Raw genomic sequence first — 20,842 nt, 5'->3', positions numbered from 1 at the left:
CTCTTTTTCATCTGGCCACCCACTCAAAACAATAAACTTCAAAGCTTGTAAAGTTGCATCACTGTTGGTGTACTGTATGAGTTGATGTAGTCGCTGATCTGTGACATTAAGATAGTCTGCTTGATTGATATCGGCAAACAAATTTTGTTCCTGTTGCAGCAGACAAATTTCACAATGCTCACCTCCAGGTGCCACATTATCAGACGAAACTCTGCTCAGGGTATCGCTGATATACATTTCACAGGCTGGCTTGTAGGCAACATTGAGGTTGTAATGCTGCAATGTATGCATCATGCTCTGCAAACACTTGGAGCACACAAAAGGGACTTTTTGAATATGGATATCAGAGGTTTGTGTTTCAGCTGAATCCTGTCCATAAAGATAATGATGGAAACGCTGGCAAGCAAATACAATGCTTAAACATTCCATCTCAATTTGAGCATAATTTTGCTCAGCTGATGTAAGAGCTCTGGACGCACATGCAACTGGCTGACCTTTCTGCAAAAGGCAACAACCTAGGCTATTTTTACTGGAGTCCCTTTGTATCGTAACAGGCTGTGCGACATCATAGTATTTCAATACTGGGGCAGAGGTGACCAAGCATTTTATATTCTCTACTACCCAGTCATGCTTGGGAAGCCAGTGCCAAACTGCATCTTTCTCCAGAAGTCGCCTTAACAGCTCACACACCTCAGATAAGTGTGGCAGGAATTTTACTAGGTATGTAACAAAGACAATAAATCTCTGTAACGCTTTGGTATCAGCAGGCTGTGGCATGTCTACAATGGCTTTAATCTTATCTGGGTTAGCTCTTAAGCCTTGTGAAGACAGGATATGTCCATGGAAATGGACTTCTTCCACCTTGAACTGCAATTTCTTTGCACTAAGCCTCAGCATCACCTGCCTACAACAATCCAGTAGCACTATTAACTTTTGATTATGGTCATGCTCAGCCTCCTCATCTGTATTACTGCAGCCAACTATAAGAATGTCATCAGCTATTGGCTCAATTTCGTGAAAACCACCTAATAGTTCATGTTGCTTTCACTGGTATACTTCAGGTGCTACAGAGACTCCAAATGGTAGTTTGAGCCATCTTTTTCTGCCCCAAGGAGTCCAGAACGTGGTCACGTAGCTACACTTTTCATCCAGTTTTCATTGTAAAAAGGCATCTCTAGCATCAACAAGTGTGAAGATAGAGTGTTTAAGGTAGTTTGTGCAAAATATCATCAGGTGTTGGCATTAAGTAGTGGGACCGTTTCAGGGCCATATTCAGAAACTTGGGATCAATGCATATTCTGATCTTCTCAGGCTTTCTGATAACAACCATGTTGCTGATCCAATCTGTAGGCTCGGATACTGAAGTCAGATGTCCTTTAACTTCATATTTATCTAGTTGAGCTTTAACCTGGGGTTTAATGGCAATAGGCACATTGTACAGATTAAATGGTAGGATCAAGGTCAAAATATACCTCTCCTGGAACAAAGATTATAGGGCCCTCAAACACATCACTGTCGGCGTGAAGAATTTGCCGTTTTGTCAGTGGCCTAGTCAGAGATTTTGCAGCCCGATTATCAACATTATGTAGCTCAGCAGGAATGGTGAACAGCATCAGGAATGGTGAACAGCATCAGTCCAAGGCGCTCACATATTGAACCTGATAATAGTGGTTTCTGATCAGGATCAACAATCTCAAAGTTCAGTTTGTGTATACACTCACGTATTCTGCATTCTGTTTGGAATAGCCCCAATGATTCCATTAGTTCCCCTTAGTTTGCTACTACTAGGCTGAACAGGTGCCAGTTTCATTTTGTCCTTTATACTAATGACATCACACGTTGCACCCGAGTCCAGCTGGTAGGGTTGGATTATATTGTTTAATCTGAGGTTTACAAACCATTTTTTGCCCTTTGTGTTTACAGCACCAATGCATTCTGATGAGTAAACCATGTCAGTGCTAAGCAGGTGTGTGTCCTCCGGATCTGACATTTGCTCAATTGTGTGCAGCTTCCTTGCTTCCATTTAACTGGAGAGACACACTCTTGCAAAGTGATTTGGTTTACCACATGCAATACAGATTTTGCCATATACACAACACTTATTTCTCTCGTACATGCACTTTGCCATAATACTTGAATGCAGGCTTCCCCCCAGGTGAGTTGTGTAGGTGACCCTTGGCTGAAACCTATGCTGGTGGTTTTTGAAGCTTTGCTGTTTAGAGGCTGCAATGATATTATCAATTTATCCTGCTCCGTAGCTTTCATACGTTTGTCAGTAATTTCTGCAGTGCGAAATATCTCAATTGCCGGTTGTAGCTCTAAATCGTGTTTCCTCAACATGTGGCGTTGTGTGCTTTCACTGGTGGTGCCCAAAACTATTTTATCACAAATAAGTTCATCTCTCAGAGAGCCATACTCACAGCTTGCAGCTTTTTCGCTTAGTCATGTGACAAACCTATCTATTGATTCACAGTCTTCTGGCTTACAGCAGTCAAATATATATCTTTCATATATGAATTTTTTTAGAGGGTCTGAAGAAAGGCTTCTAATGCATCCAGAATGGTTTTGGGGTCACACTTTCGCTCCTCTGTGAGGTTCAGATTATGCTTGTAAACATGGAGGCATTCACTGCCCATCACCCTTCTCAGTGTGGCTGCTTGCACTGATGCAGGCCCTGAAATTGTCCCAGTTACTGCTGACATTTCCACTCACACTCATTGCCTCAGGCAGTGGAATGCTGTTAGCTGCCATGATGCAGTTTTCCTTGCTGCAAATATTCAGCATCCAGGTCAGGACTGTAATTGTCAGGAGGCACAATCAGTTCCAAGAACACTCACATCAAGGCTAGCAGGCTCTCAGTGACAATTGTGCAGAAAGAGCATGGATCCAGAAATCTGACATGTTTGATGTGATATATGTGAAGAGACAGCACAAGCCATTACTGTACAGAAGCCATGTTTACTGCATGACCCAGCAGGAACAGGAAACCTCACACAGGAAGAAGTACAACAGAGATGCACCATAGAGTTGCATTTAAAGAAACATATCATCCCCACATCAGACAGGCTATATCCGGTGGTCTGCTAAAATCTGTCCCCCCATCAGATAGTGTCCACCCCGTGCTGCGCAGGCGCAGCGGTGGCGCAGTACGGAAGACATGGAGACTCCGAAAGTCTCCGAAGATGAACGGCGCCTGTGCACTTGCTAGTACCTTCTGCCCCGAGTCCAGGTTCAAGCCCCACCATGCAAGTGGACATACGGTAGCACTTAGTAGCAGGGCCGCTCACCATGCTATAGGCACGGCCTCGCTTCACTCAGCAATTTTTTATTCTAACTCTATGTCCACTTGGATGGTTGTGCTTGAACCTGGACTCAGTGCGCAGACGCCATTCATCCTCGGAGACCTTCTGCGTCTCCTTGTCCCCCGTACTGCACAAGAGCAGTACAGGGCGGACACTATCAGACGGGGGACAATATTTGGCACAACACCGGCCCTGGCTGGAGAACTATCTGTGTGCATGCGTTTCACCAGCAAATGTTTGTAAAAGTTGCATTTTATGCTTTATAAATAGACTAGATTTCCCTATTCTTGCTAAACAGCGTGGATGAAGAATCTTCCCCTATTACTCCAACAGTTGGCACCTGTATCTGATTGGATACAGTCCCTGCTTGGTCAGCAATTTTCAGCCTAACTCCTTTGACAAACATCTGACTTTTGTTGAGTCAGGTGTTGCCAACTGGCCCACGCTTGGCTTGAATTTCAACTGATTAAACAGAAATGGCAGCCTTTAGTCAGAAATAAACAGTGACACCAATCATAAGCTAATCAGTGATTACTAATAACAACCCAGCATCAACCACAATATCAAAAGGTAAAATTAAATAAGAACAAACAGGAAAAAAGAAAAAAGCCAGAAAAACGTTATACTTACCCTAAACAAATACTAAAGCTCAAATTATGCAGCTTTGTCTGCTGCACTTCTGTCCTGTTGCACTCACTATGAGCAAACTCCACTGAGCATGGGCTACTTTAAGTCTGATATGCTGCAGTTTGAGCGCACCACTGGAGCAGAGTAATGTACCTGCGGGTTTGGTGTGGGTTAGCTGGGCTTTCCCATAAAGTTCTATTAGCGCCGGCAGTTTTGATGCGCTTTCTGAATATGTACCAAAGATGCAGCATGCAGTTTTGCTGCGCTTTCAGAAAGCACACCAAAACCCCAGGACCCCTGGGAAAATGCAGCTAAACCGCACCAAACCCACGGGTACATTGCACGGCATCTTTAAGAAGCCATATGGTTACTTACCATCTAGGTAATATAAAAAAAAAAAAAACACACACACACACACACACACACACACACTTAGAAAACCTACATATACACAATGCTATACCCACAGTTGATCTGATGGGAGACACAAAAAAAACCCGCCAATAATGCATTGGAGTGAACGTAAATATTGATTACTTAGGGTAATGTACTTTAGGCTTTAGGTATTAACTAAAGTGCTTTTTACCATTTTAATTTGCTCTTGGGGTGCATTATGAAATTAAATCCTTATTATTTTTGGCAATACCATGGTGTGGGCAGATTTCTGCCAGTCACAGCCTGTTTCACGCCCCTCCAGCCTGTGTCTTAGAAAAACAGGGAGGTGAAGCCTCCATTAATCTACATGCAATATTCCGCCTCCATTGTGTTTAGCTGATTAGTGGGCTTGGAGGAGGAGGGAGGGGGTGGGCTGTCATTTGCCACTCTGTATACATCCCCATATGTATAGTCATATGGGCTGCTCAGATGTGATAGGGAGGAAATGCTCAGCCTAGAAACTCACTGAAAACTGAGCATGTGCTGAATTGTGACTTAAATGGGAGATAAATTGCAGCAGAATCAAGCAGCCAGCTAGTTATGGAGAGAGGCACTAAGGAGCAGAAACCTGGGGTGAACTAACTAAAATAAACAATTTTAAAGAGAAACCAACTCCTTAAGCAAAATGGACATCTTTAAAAAAAAATATTTAAGATCATTTTATTAAGATGGTAAAAAGTGCAGTGTTAATACACAAAGTACACTACCCTAAGTAATCAACATTTCAGTTCACTGTGCTCATGTCAGAGCAAGATATATTCTGATTGGCTGCATGACTTATCGTCATTTTTACTAGGTTCCTTCTGCATCAATGAGCAACAAAACCAGCCAATGTGTGGGAACTGGCGCATGTTGGTCCAGAGTTAAAAACCGGGATAGTTTTGGCCCTACAGATTACCTTGTGTCTTCTTTAGAATGAAGAAAACTCCTCTGAGTAGTTATTTTAATACGTTGGGTAATGGTGGCGGGAAATACAGTTTTTGGCATTTCTGTTTATCACAATCCAGATCAGAACTTAAATGGGAGCAATCAGTTCATCAAAAAAATACAAAATTTTTTTTTCTTTAAGGATAAAAGAAAAATAACAAGCAAGAGAATGGGATACAGCTTGTAGCTGAACGTGAGAACAGGAAGGAAACTATTTAAATAGCAAGCAGTGATGTTTAGTTGAGATACATCAGTTTCCCTATTACTACAAATATTCTTGTATTTGTGCCACACCTGTTTTTCCAACCCATCTGCTTGGTATTCTTTCTTTGTTTTGTTTTTTTAACCTACTTCCAGAAGATTTACCCCCCCCCCCCCCCCCCTTCATGACCAGGCAATTTATTACGATGCGGCGCTGCATTATTTTAACTGACAATTGTGTAGTCATGCAACACTGTACTCAAATAAAATTCATGTCATCTTCTCCCCACAAATAGAGCATTCTTTTGGTGGTATTTGATCACAGCTGCCTTTTTTTTTTTTTGCGCTATAAAAAAAAAAAAAAAAAAAAAAGACTGACAATTTAAAAAAAAATATATATATTTTTTCCTTTCTACTATAAAATATATCCAATAATTTTTTTTTTTTTTTTAAATCAAATTTTTCATAAATTTAGGTCAGTATGTATTCTGCTACATATTTTTGGTAAAAAAGATCCCAATAAGTGTATATTATTTGGCTTGCACACAAGTTATAGCGTCTACAAACTATGGCATATACAGTGGTGTGAAAAAGTGTTTGCCCCCTTCCTCATTTCCTGTTCCTTTGCATGTTTGTCACACTTAAGTGTTTCGGAACATCAAACCAATTTAAACAATAGTCAAGGACAACACAAAATGCAATTTGTAATAGAAGGTGTTTATTATTAAAGGTGAAAAAAAATCCAAACCATCATGGCCCTGTGTGAAAAAGTGATTGCCCCCTAACCCTAATAACTGGTTGGGCCACCCTTAGCAGCAACAACTGCAACCAAGCGTTTGCGATAACGTGCAATGAGGCTTTTACAGCGTCCTGGAGGAATTTTGGCCCACTCATCTTTGCAGAATTGTCCTAATTCAGTTACATTAGAGGGTTTTCGAGCATGAACGGCCTTTTTAAGGTCATACCACAACATCTCAATAGGATTCAGGTCAGGACTTTGGCTAGGCCACTTCAAAGTCTTCATTTTGTTTTTCTTCAGCCATTCGGTGGTGGACTTGCTGGTGTGTTTAGGATCATTGTCCTGCTGCAGAACCCAAGTTCGTTTCAGCTTGAGTACACGAACAGATGGTCGGACATTCTCCTTCAGGATCTCTTGGTAGACAGCAGAATTCATAGTTCCTTTTATCACGGCAAGTCTTCCAGGTCCTGAAGCAGCAAAACAGCCCCAGACCATCACACTACCACCACCATATTTTACTGTTGGTATAATGTTCTTTTTATGAAATGCAGTGTTCCTTCTATGCCAGATATACTTGGACACACACCTTCCAAAGAGTTCCACTTTTGTCTCATCGGTCCACAGAATGTTGTCCCAAAAGTCTTGGGGATCATCAAGATGTGTTGTGGAGAAATTGAGACGAGCTTTGATGTTCTTTTTGCTCAGCAGTGGTTTTCTCCTTGGAACTCTGCCATGCAGGCCATTTTTGCCCAGTCTTTTCCTGATGGTAGAGGCATGAACGCTGACCTTAACTGAGGCAAGTGAGGCCTGCAGTTCCTTGGACGTTGTTGTGGGGTCTTTTGTGACCTCTTGGATGAGTCGTCGCTGCGCTCTTGGGGTAATTTTGGGCGGCCGGCCACTCCTGGGAAGGTTCACCACTGTTCCATGTCTTCGCCATTTGTGGATAATGGCTCTCACTGTGGTTCGCTGGATTCCCAAAGCTTTGGAAATGGCTTTATAACCCTTTCCAGACTGATAGATCTCAATTACTTTCTCAATTGTTCCTGAATTTCTTTGGGTCTCGGCATGATGTGTAGCTTTTAAGGATCTTCTGGTGGACCTTACTGTGTCAAGCAGCTCCTATTTAAGTGATGCCTTGATTGTGAACAGGTGTGGCAATAATCAGGCCTGGGTGTGGCTAGAGAAATTGAACTCAGGTGTGGACAACCACAGTTATAGTATGTTTTAACAAGGGGGGCAATCACTTTTTCACACAGGGCCATGATGGTTTGGATTTTTTTTCACCTTTAATAATAAACACCTTCATTTACAAATTGCATTTTGTGTTTACTTGTGTTGTCCTTGACTATTGTTTAAATTGGTTTGATGATCCGAAACACTTAAGTGTGACAAACATGCAAAGGAACAGGAAATGAGGAAGGGGGCAAACACTTTTTCACACCACTGTATACTGAAATTTTTATTTATTTTTAAACTAGTAATGGCGGCGATCAGTGACTTATAGTGGGATTGCGATGGACAATAAAACACTGACACTTTGTGGGAACCAGTGACACCAATACAGTGATCAGTGCTAAAAATATGCACTGTCACTGTACCAATGACACTGGCTGGAAAGGGTTTAAACATCTAGGGTGATCAAGGGGTTAAATGTGTGCCTAGCCAGTGTTTGTGTACTGTATGTGCTGTTTTTTACTAGGGGAAGTGATGGATTTTATTCTCTGCTTTCCCTCCGAGCGATGTGCCATGAACGCATGCACCGGAGTGACGTCATCGTGGCTCCGGCCACTCATCCAGAGCCTGCAAACCCGGCAGGGACTCTGGGGAAAGCCGTCTCAGTGGTGTGCGGGCATCGCTAGAAGGCTTCATTCTAAGGCAAGTATTTCATAATGAGCTAGTATGCGATGCTTTTTGACTTTTGTAGAAAGAGGAGGGCAGAAAATTCTTAGCTGAGCAGCACCTATATCCAATCAGATGCGGGCACTGTTCGGGTAGTCTGACAGCTTTCAGAATACAACAGCCAATGTTGAAGATTTGTTCTTCCATGCACTTGCTATGGGGGCAGATGTGCGGGCTCACTCCCAGGCTGGGCTTTGTACATCCATAGACACGCACAGCATGGCTCGGCGCCACCCCCTGCTCCCAGGATTTGATTGCCAGCAGCAGGAGCTAATGGTTCCCACTGCCTCAGCAAAGCCTGTAAGAGCTGGGAGAGGGGAAAAAGATACTGTAGATGGGCGGAGTGCTGGATCGAGTAAGTACTTGGGTAAGTATTCAAGGGGGTGGGGGGCCATACTGCTATTTGGAAATTTTAAATCTTAATGCAGGGAATGCAATAAAAGAGAAAAGTTTGGCTTTTTTTTTCTTAATTCAAAAGTCATACCTTGGTGGATGCTGCACCATTCTAAGACTGAGAACCGAGCAATCAAAGACCGCTGATCGTTCAGTTCTAGAGCTCTGCCCCCCCCCCGCACTAACTGGAGCGCTGGGCTGTGGAGGGGGCAGAAGCGGCTGGCTCAGGTTCTCAGCGGCTCGCTGAGAGGCTGAGCCGGGTGCCAGTCAAGGGTTTTGGGCAGATCCCGACTTTTTATTGTTGAGATCTTGCCCCAGCTTAGACCGGCTCTGACATCAACCGACAGCTGGCTTCAGCCCTCTGTCTGCTGAAAAACAGGTCACGGGAGTGCAGGACGAATTGCGCTCCTGTGATCCACCTAAGTACAGCCAAATGAGCTGTACCCACAAGAGCCTTTTTACCACTATTATTCCTTTTTACTGGTTTTTTACATTTACAAATGTAGCCATTTAAAAATTGGATGAACGGTTTAGCACTAAAACCCCCATACACCAGGGATCTCCAAACTTTCTATACAAAGGGCCAGTTTACTGTCCTTCAGACTTTAGGGGGGCCGGACTGTAGCCATTGGGAGTAGAAAATATTCTGGCAGCGGTGGGAGTAAAAAAAAAGCCCCATCTTTGGTGTTATTGAGCGTAACTATGCCCCGTCGTTGGTGTTATTGGGCCCCATTGTTGGTGTTATTGGGAGGAACTGTGCCCCATCATTGGTGTCTTTGGGAAATTATGCCCCTTCATTGGTGTCAATGGGGGAGTTATGCCCCATTGATGGTGTCAGTGGATGACATAGTGCTCCAAGGGCCAGATAAATGCATGGATTGTGCCCCATCATTGGGGTTATTGGGCCCCATTGTTGGTGTTATTGGGAGGAACTGTGCCCCATTATTGGTGTCATTGGGAAGAATTATGCCCCTTCATCAGTGTCAATGGGGGAATCATGCCCATTCATTGGTGTCAATGGGGCAATTATGCACCATTGTTGGTGTCAGTGGATGAAATAGTGCTCCAAGGGCCAGATAAATGGAAGCAAAAGGGCCACATCCGGCCCACGGGCCACAGTTTGAAGACCACTGCAATACACACTATAAGATTTTCTGCTGATTTTTTTTCCTTCAGATTTACCAAAACCATACAATATGAGGTCAAACCTTAGTATTTTCAATTTGTATGCAATCAGGCAGGCCCTTGCCCTACATGGTTTTGGTAAATCTGAAGGAAAAAAAATAAAATCATAAAATCTGACAGTGTGTATGGGGCTTAAGAAACACTTTTTGAAAGATAAAAAGTGCATTTTATATACAACTCTATAGATCACACCAAAATGAGGGACAAATGAGGAGGAAAGAGGGACAGGGGGACTTTATTCCAAATCAGGGACAGTCCCTAGAAATCAGGGACAGTTGGGAGTTATGTTTTCTTCCCAGGAGGATTGCACATTTTTTGTTCACACATCATCTAGGGTCAGAATCTACTTCCTGCACTAAAATTCATCCCATAGGTAACATAGGTAAACATGTACGGCTTGAATCCTGTGCATAGCCATTTTGTTCTGAGATGCGTATACATTTTGTTTTACACAGATCAGCCCCCTACTGCTCTCACATTGGGAAGTGCCTCAATGTTAGGATGGCCATACACTGTGTGGGCTCCCCCACTTCAAAGTCGATTGTTTTGTTTATTTCTTTTGCAGGGGCGTGTTGGAAAATCTTTCATTGATCAGCAGCTGAAGCCACGCATCGGTGTATATTGACAGCAGTGGGTGGTGCTGTCAGAATACAATGTCCCAACGGGAGGGGGTTCCTACATCCACACATATTAGGGGATTATTTTTTTTTTATTTTTTTTTAGCCCACTGGCTAAATTATTATTATTATTACAATACAGGATTTATATAGCTCCAACAGTTTACAATCTAAAAGGGAGGGCCAAGTGATACAAAAGGTAATAACTGTGGGGATAAACAACTAACCATGTATATCCAGCTGTACAATTTCCCAGTCAGAGTAAAGCTGGCCATACATTAGCAGATTTGCAAATAAACAGTCATGTGGACATTCATACAAAAATTCTCATCAGTACATTCAGTTGAAAACGACTTCATAAACATTTGTTTTTATCATTCAATTTTAATTTGAATGGGATGAACGCACTTCGTTCATTTGAGAAAAAAATTCCATCCTGCTCATTCAAATTTTCTCATCAATGCGTTTGAAATAAATGTCAACTTGACCCCACTAATGATTAGAAAATCAACCCATTATTACTAAAATGAACATGTTGAGCCACAACTTTACTAGTGTATATTAAGCTTAATACCCAGGGGAAAGGAGAGAGAGAGAGTACCGTAAATGCTTCCTCCTGTCCGTATCAGACCGATGCATCATTTGTTTGGTTTTCTTCTCTTAGTTAAGGTACAGTCACTTGGAGCGCATATCCTGCTTTTTTTTTTAGTAATAAAACGTACAATTACTTTGTTATAGCCAGTGACTGGACAGTGAGAGGAGAAGCAGCAGACTTTGCTGCTACTCTGCTCTCTCCTCCTATTAGCATGATCCTTGCGCATCAGCACAATTGATTGGTTCCTTTCTGCTTCTCCCTCCCCCTCTCTGAGCTCTGCTGTACAGGCACTATAAGCCACAAATACCACTTCAACTTCAAGTACTTACATTTCTTCTTAATGCAAACTGTATTAATATATAAAAAGCTGTAGTAATTAGTGTCTATTACCGTATATACTCGAGTATAAGCCGAGATTTTCAGCCTCTTTTTTGAGGCTGAAAGTGCCCCCCTCGGCTTATACTCGAGTCATCGCTGTCTGCCCGCTCGATCAGCGTGTCGAGCAGACAGACAGCGGCCATTCTATTCAAAAGCCGCGCCTCCGGCTCCGCCTTCGCCTGTGATAGGCGGAACACTGAATTTCCCAGCAGCCTGTGTTCCGCCTATCACGGACATCGTATCATCCTCGTACTACGGACGAGGATGATACGACGTCTGTGATAGGCGGAACACAGGCTGCTGGGAAATTCAGTGTTCCGCCTATCACAGGCGAAGGCGGCGGCGCAGCTTTTGAACTTTACAATGGCCGCCGACGAAGAGGGCACGGGACGGAGGCAAGGCAAGGCACGGCACGGCACGGGACGGGACGGGACGGGGGCAAGGCAAGGCACGACACGGGACGGATGCAAGGAGGCAAGGCACGGCACGGGACGGAGGCAAGGAGGCAAGGCACGGGACGGAGGCTCGGGACAAAGGTAGGCTGGACACACACACACACACACACACACACACACACACACACACACACGGATGGAGACACACACAGGGATGGATGGATGGATGGATGGAGACACACACACACAGGGATGGATGGATGGATGGATGGAGACACACACACACAGGGATGGATGGATGGATGGATGGAGACACACACACACAGGGATGGATGGATGGATGGACACACACACACACAGGGATGGATGGACGGACACACAGGGATGGACGGACACACAGGGATGGACGGACACACAGGGATGGACGGACACACAGGGATGGACGGACACACACACAGGGATGGACAGGCATGTCTCACCCTCGGCTTATACACGGGACGGAGGCTCGGGACAAAGGTAGGCTGGACACACACACACACACACACACACACACACATGGATGGAGACACACACAGGGATGGATGGATGGATGGATGGATGGAGACACACACACACAGGGATGGATGGATGGATGGATGGAGACACACACACACAGGGATGGATGGATGGATGGATGGAGACACACACACACAGGGATGGATGGATGGATGGATGGAGACACACACACACAGGGATGGATGGACGGACACACAGGGATGGACGGACACACAGGGATGGACGGACACACAGGGATGGACGGACACACAGGGATGGACGGACACACACACAGGGATGGACAGGCATGTCTCACCCTCGGCTTATACACGAGTCAATAAGTTTGCCAGTTTTTTTGGGGGTAAATTGGGGGCCTCGGCTTATATTCGGGTCGGCCTATACTCGAGTATATACGGTATATTTACATTGAGTTCAGCTTTAAAGCGTTTGTAACCCTAAAAAAAAATGTTTTAATAAAATTCTCCTGTTTCTTTAAAGCATGAATAACAGCATAATGCTGTTGCAGTGTAATTTGTCCCTTTCTATGTTCTAAAATACCTGGTTGATCCTGCCTGTGTGCCCCTATAGGAAACTGACCACAGTAATCATAGCTGCTGATCCATGATACTGTGGTCAGTTTACATGCCTCCGTCATCCCATTGTGTTCTGAGTGTCTCCCCCTCTCCCTCCCTGCCTGTCAGCTCCAGTCTCTATGTGAGAGCCGATCTGCTCCCTGTCCCTCCCCTCATTCCTTAAAATAAATAGCCCTGATACTTTTATCTGCTCAGTTTTATATAGCTATAAAGTACTGTGTGTACCCCCTTTCATGGCACTGCTCTGTGGTCACGTGACCGGGGTTAATCTCAGCTCCTCCCGTTGCTCTCTTTAGATCGGAGAAGTAGAATGAATAGAGGCCACGTGACTACAGAAGCTACCTAATCAAACCAATTTGCCCATCCACACATTTGAGGTGAATAAGGGAATCCTCCCCGCTGCGTGGGGACTCCCCTGTCATCAGAATACACTGATTAGTGCTGCAGTTGATTGGCTGCAGCATTGATCAAAGCAAAATTTTTCAACAAGTCCATTGAAGAACAGTTGGTCCTTAGATCACTTGAATGGGAACAGCCATAGATGAATCACGATCTGGTTCATCCCTGCTGAACCACTCTTGTTTTGATCCATCTATGGCCAAATTAAGTATCGTGGAGTTTAATTCCACTTTAAAATGGAGTTCCACTCAAAAAGAGAAGCTTCGCTTGCCCCCCCCCTCCACTGCCACATTTGACACCTTTGGGGGGGGGGGGGGGTGGCCCCCTCTCCTTTCCCCATAACCACCCCCCATAGCCTTTGGGGGCACTTCATGCATGCGCAGTATGAAACTGCCTGTGAAGCCGCAAGGATAGCGCCCAATAGCAGATTGAAGAATCCGCTCAGGTGAGGACACCGCTGGACCCCTAGACAGGTAAGTGCCCTATTATTAAAAGTCAACAGCTGCAGTATTTGTAGCTGCTAACTTAATTTTTTTGTTGGGGGGGGGGGGCTCCTCTTTAACTTACTTTGAATTTGCCCTGTGCAACTCCTCTTGCTAGTAGGGACCGGTGATCCAGCTGCAGTCTGGGGCCACCACCAATCAGTGTTCTTGTTGCCCCTTGCTGTGACATCATCATTTGCCACTGGGGCCACCACGAGAACACCACTGATGGGCTGACAATGCTGCAAAGTTAAAAAAGGAAGTGGGAGGCTTATGTGAATTTGGGGATTGGGGGCCCTGACCACAGGGAGGGGCTTTAAACATTTTTTTTATTTTGCACAGGAATGGGAACACATATCCTGTGTTAATGGAGCTTTTTATTGTTTCAGCGTACTGAGTGAATGCACAGAATCCTACGCTGCTTTCTCCATACTCGCTGCAACTTGAGTCAACACGTTGCTTCCACGGCTCAGTCCCTTTTACATTTACGTCTACCACTCCCTGTGACTTCCTGTCCCTTCTCATTGAAGCTTGTCATTGAAACAAAAACTAAACATTTCTGGGCCCTGAGGCAATATGTGAACGAGGACACCCTGCTATTTTATTTTATGTATGCAAATACTTCACACCATAAGATAAGGCCCTTTCTAGAAAAGTCTTCTATGGGTGCTGTGACAGGTAAACAGACAAGCATTATAATGGCTGCGATCTCCTGGGGCAATGAGCTTAGTGCCAGTTGCTAACTGCCTCACCGTGATGTTGCCATCGTGTCCATCATTTTCAGATAAAAGTTCAGCTACAAAATAAACTCAAAACGCAAGATAATATTTATTTATCTAAGCAGTTTTAAAATAAAATTAGTTATATTTGAATTAAATAAAATATAGAAAATAAGTGTTTTATAGACCTATAGACCAGTAACCTGAATGTGTCACAATCACACACCTCCCAACTTTATGAGATGGGAATGAGGGACACCTATCAGCAAAAGTATGCAGGCATAGGACACACCCCTTGCCACTCCCCCTTAAAGAGAATTGTACAAAAAAAACAAGATTGGTTGAACCCACAAGTGCTTTTTTACCACTACTAATCCCCTATATTGGCTTTTGGCTCTAATACCCCCATACACGCGGTTGGAAATTCCGATCGGATTATGTTGTCGGAAAATCCCTTGTTGGAATTCCCGACAGAAAAAGTTTGAGAGCTGGATCTAAAATTTTCTGACAAAATCCGATTGGACTTTTTCTGATCGTGTGTAGAGAATTCAGACGCACAAAGTGGCACGCATGCTCAGAAAAAATTTGGAGACGAAAGCTATTGGCTACTGGCCTCTACGTACTCCCGTCGTATGTTTTGTACGTCACTTTGTTCCGAACGATCAGATTTTCCGACAACTTTGTACGACCGTGTGTATGCAAGACAAGTTTCAGCTGAAATCTTTTTGTGGTCGGAATGTCTGACCGTGTGTATGGGGCATAAGGTTTAGCACTGGAAAACACTTTTTGATGTATATAAAATGCACTTTTATCTAACTATATAGATCAGACCAAAATGAGGGACAAATGAGGAGGAAAGAGGGACAGAGGAACATTGCTCCAAATCAGGGACTGTCCCTCGAAATCAGGGACAGTTGGGAGCTATGCAATCTGTGACGGCTGTTTTTTAAAAAAAATATATTCATTCATTCATTATTGTCACACAACTTTGTGGGATCAGGGCACAGTGCCCTGTGCCCCTAGCCCAAACTTTCTGAAGCCTATTAGAGCCTAGGGCTCTAATCACGCGCTTCAAAAAAACACACACCCTCCCATTGCAATCCATAGTCAGGTGCCCTGTATGTAGATCAGAGAGCCATGGATTGGGGGGGGGGAGGCATGGGTGCAGGGCAGCGGAGACAGCACTCCAGATCCCTCAGGTCATTTGTATTCCTTTTGTAGTATAAAGTACAGGGTTTTATATACAACTTTAGTGGCTTAGATATAAAAAGCATTTGTTTCATGTATGTTAGCCCAACATTGTAAGAACAATTACACTCTGTGAATCTAAGTGGCTGCCTGCAACTACAATGAAACATGAAACAAATGCTTAAAATAGACAAGCCAGTAAACTCCCCAGCATGTTATCCTACAGTATGTGTTAATGCACACATAGAGGGTTATTTACTAAAACTACATGGTGCAAAATCTGGTGCAGCTCAGCATAGAAACCAATCAGCTTCCAGGTTTTATTGTCAAAGCCTAATTGAGCAAGTTGATGTTTGAAGCTTATTGGCTACCATGCACAGCTGCACCAGATTGTGAGTGCACCAGTTTTATGCAGGCCATACACGGTCGAATTTCGAACGAATTTTCTTTTCAAAATCAGAAAATTCGTTTTTTTTTGTGATCCGATGATGCCACCATTGATTTTCGAAATTCGGCCGACCAAGCCTTCAATTTCACCTCATGTTGCTACAGAAAATAATTTTCTTGGCTGGGAATCTTCTTTTCTCTCCGTAAATTTTCTTTTATCTCCATACATTTTCTTTTCTTATTACGTTTCTCGCACGATTCTCCCATCATTGATTAGAAAATCGTTTGTTTTTCTAAAAATTTACAACATGTCCGATTCCTTAAATTTTATTTCCGCACGAAAATCGACTGTTGCTCCAGCCCACTAATGGTGCGAAATTCATACGAAAATTCTTTGATACGATTTTCGAAAGAAAATTATTTCGAAATTCGAACAGTGTATGGCCGGCATTAGTAAATCTCCCCCATAGGCTGTTATCAGCATTATTTAGCAGGGCATTTTCTGTCTGGCTAAAACCCCAAAACTAGTGACTTTGTAGAGGCATTTTTCAGCTGTAAAAATGCTCTTATGCCGGCCATACACGGTTCGAATTTTGAAAAAAATTTCTTTCGAAAATCGTATCTAAGAATTTTCATATGAATTTCGCACCATTAGTGGGCTGCAGTAACAGCCGATTTTCGTGCGGAAATAAAATTTGAGGAATCGGACATGTTGGAAATTTTTTGAAAAATGAACGATTTTCTAATCAATGATGGGAGAATCATGCGAGAAATGTAATAAGAAAAGAAAATGTACGGAGATAAAAGAAAATTTACGAAGATAAAAGAAGATTCCCGTCCAAGAAAATTATTTTCTGTAGCAACAACATGAGGTGAAATTGAAGGCTTGGTCGGCCGAATTTCGAAAATCAATGGTGGCATCATCGGATCACAAAAAAAACGAATTTTCTGATTTTGAAAAGAAAATTCGTTCGAAATTTGACCGTGTATGGCCTGCATAACTCTATAAAAAATTTATTTTAAAAAAAGCTATTCGCCGTTTATGAGCGCTTTTGTGGGTATAAAAAAAAAAAAAAAAAAAACACAAAATGTTGAAAAACCTGGCAAAACTCCATTTCAAATGGCTGTAAAACGTGAGACGCGTTTGCGATGCCATTACTTCTAATGGCACCCCAATCACGCCGCGACTTTGCCGCAATTGTCGCGCGGTAAATCGTGCTGCAATCACAATACTTAACGCTCAAAAAAGAAACAGGAGTTTCTTTTGGGCGCCAGGGCCGCGTTTTGCGGTTTGCCGCAACTGCAGCGCAATATACCGTGGGACAATCGCGCCACAATTGGGGTGCTATTAGAAGTATTGGCATCGCAAACACGTCCTGCGTTTTGCAGCCATTTGAAATTGCGAGGCGGAATTTCCGATGCGTAGGTACAAACTACCAGACTGACAATGTAGGAGGTTACACGTGTGATGATACTTGTTAAAAAAAAAACTAGAATAAAAACAATGCTGAAAACATAAAATGTTGGTAATCCTGCACTCCTAACATTACTCATTCATAAGGTGAAATACACTGCTACAACAAATAGACCAACTACTGTATGTTTTCCATGGAGACGTATAACCGTTCAATCCACATGGGTTACCCATGGAATGAATGCTACCTGCGTCTTAATTAAAGTCTAGGGACTGGAAAAGCCCTGGAGAAGTCACAGCTTTTGAAGTCGTAAGAAAAAAACAGCACCAACTGAATTGCTCATAAACCAGACCAACGATATGACAAAACGGTACAGTTTGATCAGATCATCTCTTGGATTTCACTAAAAATACTGGAGACATTAATCAAGGACGGGTTCTAGAAGATCACACGGTACAGATCATGCTCCTTACCTCTGGGATCTACAAGGAGAACGTTGCAGCTCTCTCGCTCCTACACCATCTGTGTACCTGTGGGAGAAGGCAGGTAGAAAGTCCTGTTCTCTGACAGCTGTACTCGTCAAGTCAGGAGATTGTGTCATAAAAAGGAATGGAAGTATGTATATTTGTAAGGTGCCCTACCGGCACTAGGTGTCAGAGTCCAACAATGGTACAAGAGGTTTGCTTTCCATCATTTCCTGAGCAGCGTCAGGTTTCAAAGTACTAGGGCTCTCCCTGTACAACACCTGCCCTCCTAGTTTTATTTTCCCCTGAATGTTTAAAGATGGGAATCTTCATTTCGGTTCTTGTTCCTCGGGGCATGAGGCGCGAGTCATTTGCCTAACAAAGAGGCTGCTGAGTGCGGAAGTCCTTTCAGGTTTCTCCCTCTGTGTCTACATGCCTTTAATGCAAGTTTACACGAAGCCGGATATTGTTCATAAAGATAAGCCGAAACTCAGTTTCATTTTTTTGGGACGGTAACGCGTTTGTAAAGACTTTTATAGCTATCCGTGTCTCCACTGGGGAGATTTCACCTCACTTCCTGTTATTTTAGGGTAGCAGGAAGTGAAGAAAAATATCTGCAGTAAAAGTTGGATATGACTTATTTTTTCGCTTTCCCGATGACCGGTTGTCAGTTTTTTGTTGCGGGAAGACATTAAAGTCCTATTTGTTGCAGCTCCAGCAGATCTCTGGGAGCTGGCTGCAAAATGCCACCAGAAGGGTTGGTTTTTAACCAACCCATCATGGGATCTCAAATGAATGTTACCACCTTTCAAATGAAATTGTTGATGCATGGAGGTATTTTCCATTATGTTCATAAATCACATTGCAGCCAAAAGCCAACTGTCCTTTTTTTGTGGAGAAGGGGTACAGTGATTGTGGCAGATCCACTGCGGTGCATTGTTTGGGGATGGGAAGCCATCTCAACAACTCAGCAAGAAAACTTCCTGTGGATAGTCATCTGAAAACTGGCCAAACACAGCTCCCATGTGGGCTGATTCCTGTAATCATGCTAAAAACCACACAGCTCAACAAACTTCAAATGAGAAATCAAAGGAGCCAAGCAAAGAAAAAAAAAAAAAATAAAATAAAAAAAAAAAAGGACTGTAGCCAATCAGATGCAGTCACTGTTTGGGTATTCTGACAGCGGTGATAAGAATAGCTGGCAGCGCAAGATTCGTCCATTCTGGATTCTATTGACTTCTGCTCAGCTGAACAAGAGAGATCTTTATGTGTATGGACAGCTTAAGACCACATAAACTATATTACCAAAAGTATTGGGAGACACAAATGCACTTCTGGAAGAACGGTCAAACATTCCCATAGACACACTCCTAAACCTTGTTGACAGCCTTCCCAGAAGAGTTGAAGCGGTTATAGCTGCAAAGGTTGGGCCAACTCAATATTGAACCCTACGGACTAAGGCTGGGATGCCATTAAAGTTCATGTGTGTGTAAAGGTAGGCCTGATCAGGCACTGATGTTGGATGAGAAGGACTCTGTGCAGGCCAGTCAAGCTCCCCCACCCAAAACGCGCCAAACCATGTCTTTATGGACCTTGCTTTGTGCACTGGTCCGAATCATTTGGTGGAGTGGGGATTATGGTGTGGGGTTGTTTTTCAGTGGTTGGGCTTGGCCAAATTTTGTTTCAGTGAAGGGAACTCTTAAGGCATCAGCAGATCAAGATATTGTGGACAATTTCATGCTCCCAACTTTGTGGGAACAGTTTGGGGATGGCCCCTTCCTGTTCTACCATGACTGTGTACCAGTGCACAAAGCAAGGTCCATAAAGACATGGAATGGAATTATGGTGGCCACTATGAGCCAGATCTTCTCGTCCAACATCAGTGCCTGACCTCACAAAATAAACTTCTGGAAGAATGGTCAAACATTCCCATAGACATGCTCCTAAACCTTGTGGACAGCCTTCCCAGAGGAGTTAAAGCTGTTATAGCTGCACAGGGTGGTCCAACTCATTACTGAACCCTACGAACCAAGACTGGAATGCCATTAAAGTTCACGTGCGTGTAATGGCAGGCGTCACAATGCTTAAAGGGGTTGTAAAGGTTCGTTTTTTTAATTTTCTACATAGGTTCCTCTAAGCTAGTGCATTGTTGGTTCACTTACCTTTTCCTTCGATTTCCCTTCTAAATGTTTTTTTTCTTTGTCTGAATATCTCACTTCCTGTTTCTCCTCAGTAAACTTCTCACCATCATCCGAGTTGGTGGTTAGTCAGCCAGAACAGTTTACTGAACAGCTTACTGAGGAGGAACAGGAAGTGAGAAATTCAGACAAAGAAAACAAACATTTAGAAGGGAAATCGAAGGAAAAAGGTAAGTGAACCCACAATGCACTAGCTTAGAGGAACCTATTTAGAAAATAAAAAAAACGAACCTTTACAACCCCTAAGTGTGTACCTTGTGCAATGTGTTAAAATGAATAGTACCCAACACACATCTACAGTGCACCACAACTCGTGTTGATTGCAGGTGTTGGGTGTTTTAATGCATTGCAGCAATATATATGAGCCCTAAAAAGAACTTTCCCTTAAAGTGGTTGTAAACCCTCACATATACCCAGTGAAGGGTGATACATAGAGATTAAACAAATCCTCCTACATAAGTTGTACCTGTTTATCTACATCCATCTTCCCCATACAGCCATTAAAAGTGCAGAATTTGCACAGGATCTCTCAGCTTTCAAAATAAGGGGGCAGAGAGCTGAAGTTTTATCAGTGAGGAGAGCTCTGAGAGCTGATTGGAGCAAGAGGACACCCCCCCCCCCCCCCTTCACACAGCACACGGAAACAAAGCTGAGGCTGTCAATCAGCTCACTCCCCTGTCACCATTTTTCTCTTGGTGTCAGGAAAACTTGTCAGAAGTGACTCACGCTGATAAGCAGAGGAACAAGGCAGCAGACAGAAATGACAGTAA

The 20,842-nt window shown here is 43.4% G+C and overlaps 1 protein-coding gene across 11 annotated transcripts in view; it reads right to left on the bottom strand.

The window, feature by feature from the left end:
* The window catches only part of LOC143934131 (galactoside alpha-(1,2)-fucosyltransferase 2-like), a 417,951-nt gene that overhangs the window by 76,261 nt on the left and 320,848 nt on the right, over positions 1-20,842 (bottom strand). Inside the window, exon 1 of one of the 11 annotated variants that reach the window (XM_077457468.1) lies at positions 17,884-18,280. The exons of 9 other annotated variants lie outside the window; for them this stretch is intronic. The gene's annotated coding sequence lies outside the window, so the exon portion shown is untranslated. Of the gene's footprint in view, positions 1-17,883; positions 18,281-20,842 lie in introns of those variants that run through there. One more of the 11 variants, XM_077457462.1, reaches the window with a different exon arrangement.

Source organism: Lithobates pipiens, unplaced genomic scaffold, assembly GCF_037356315.1.
Source record: "Lithobates pipiens isolate NorthernLeopardFrog02 unplaced genomic scaffold, aLitPip1_a1.2 Scaffold_27, whole genome shotgun sequence".
NCBI classification, from domain to species: Eukaryota; Metazoa; Chordata; class Amphibia; order Anura; family Ranidae; genus Lithobates; species Lithobates pipiens.
Note: the sequence above shows the minus strand (reverse complement) of the source record. Positions and strands in the feature narration are given on the sequence as shown.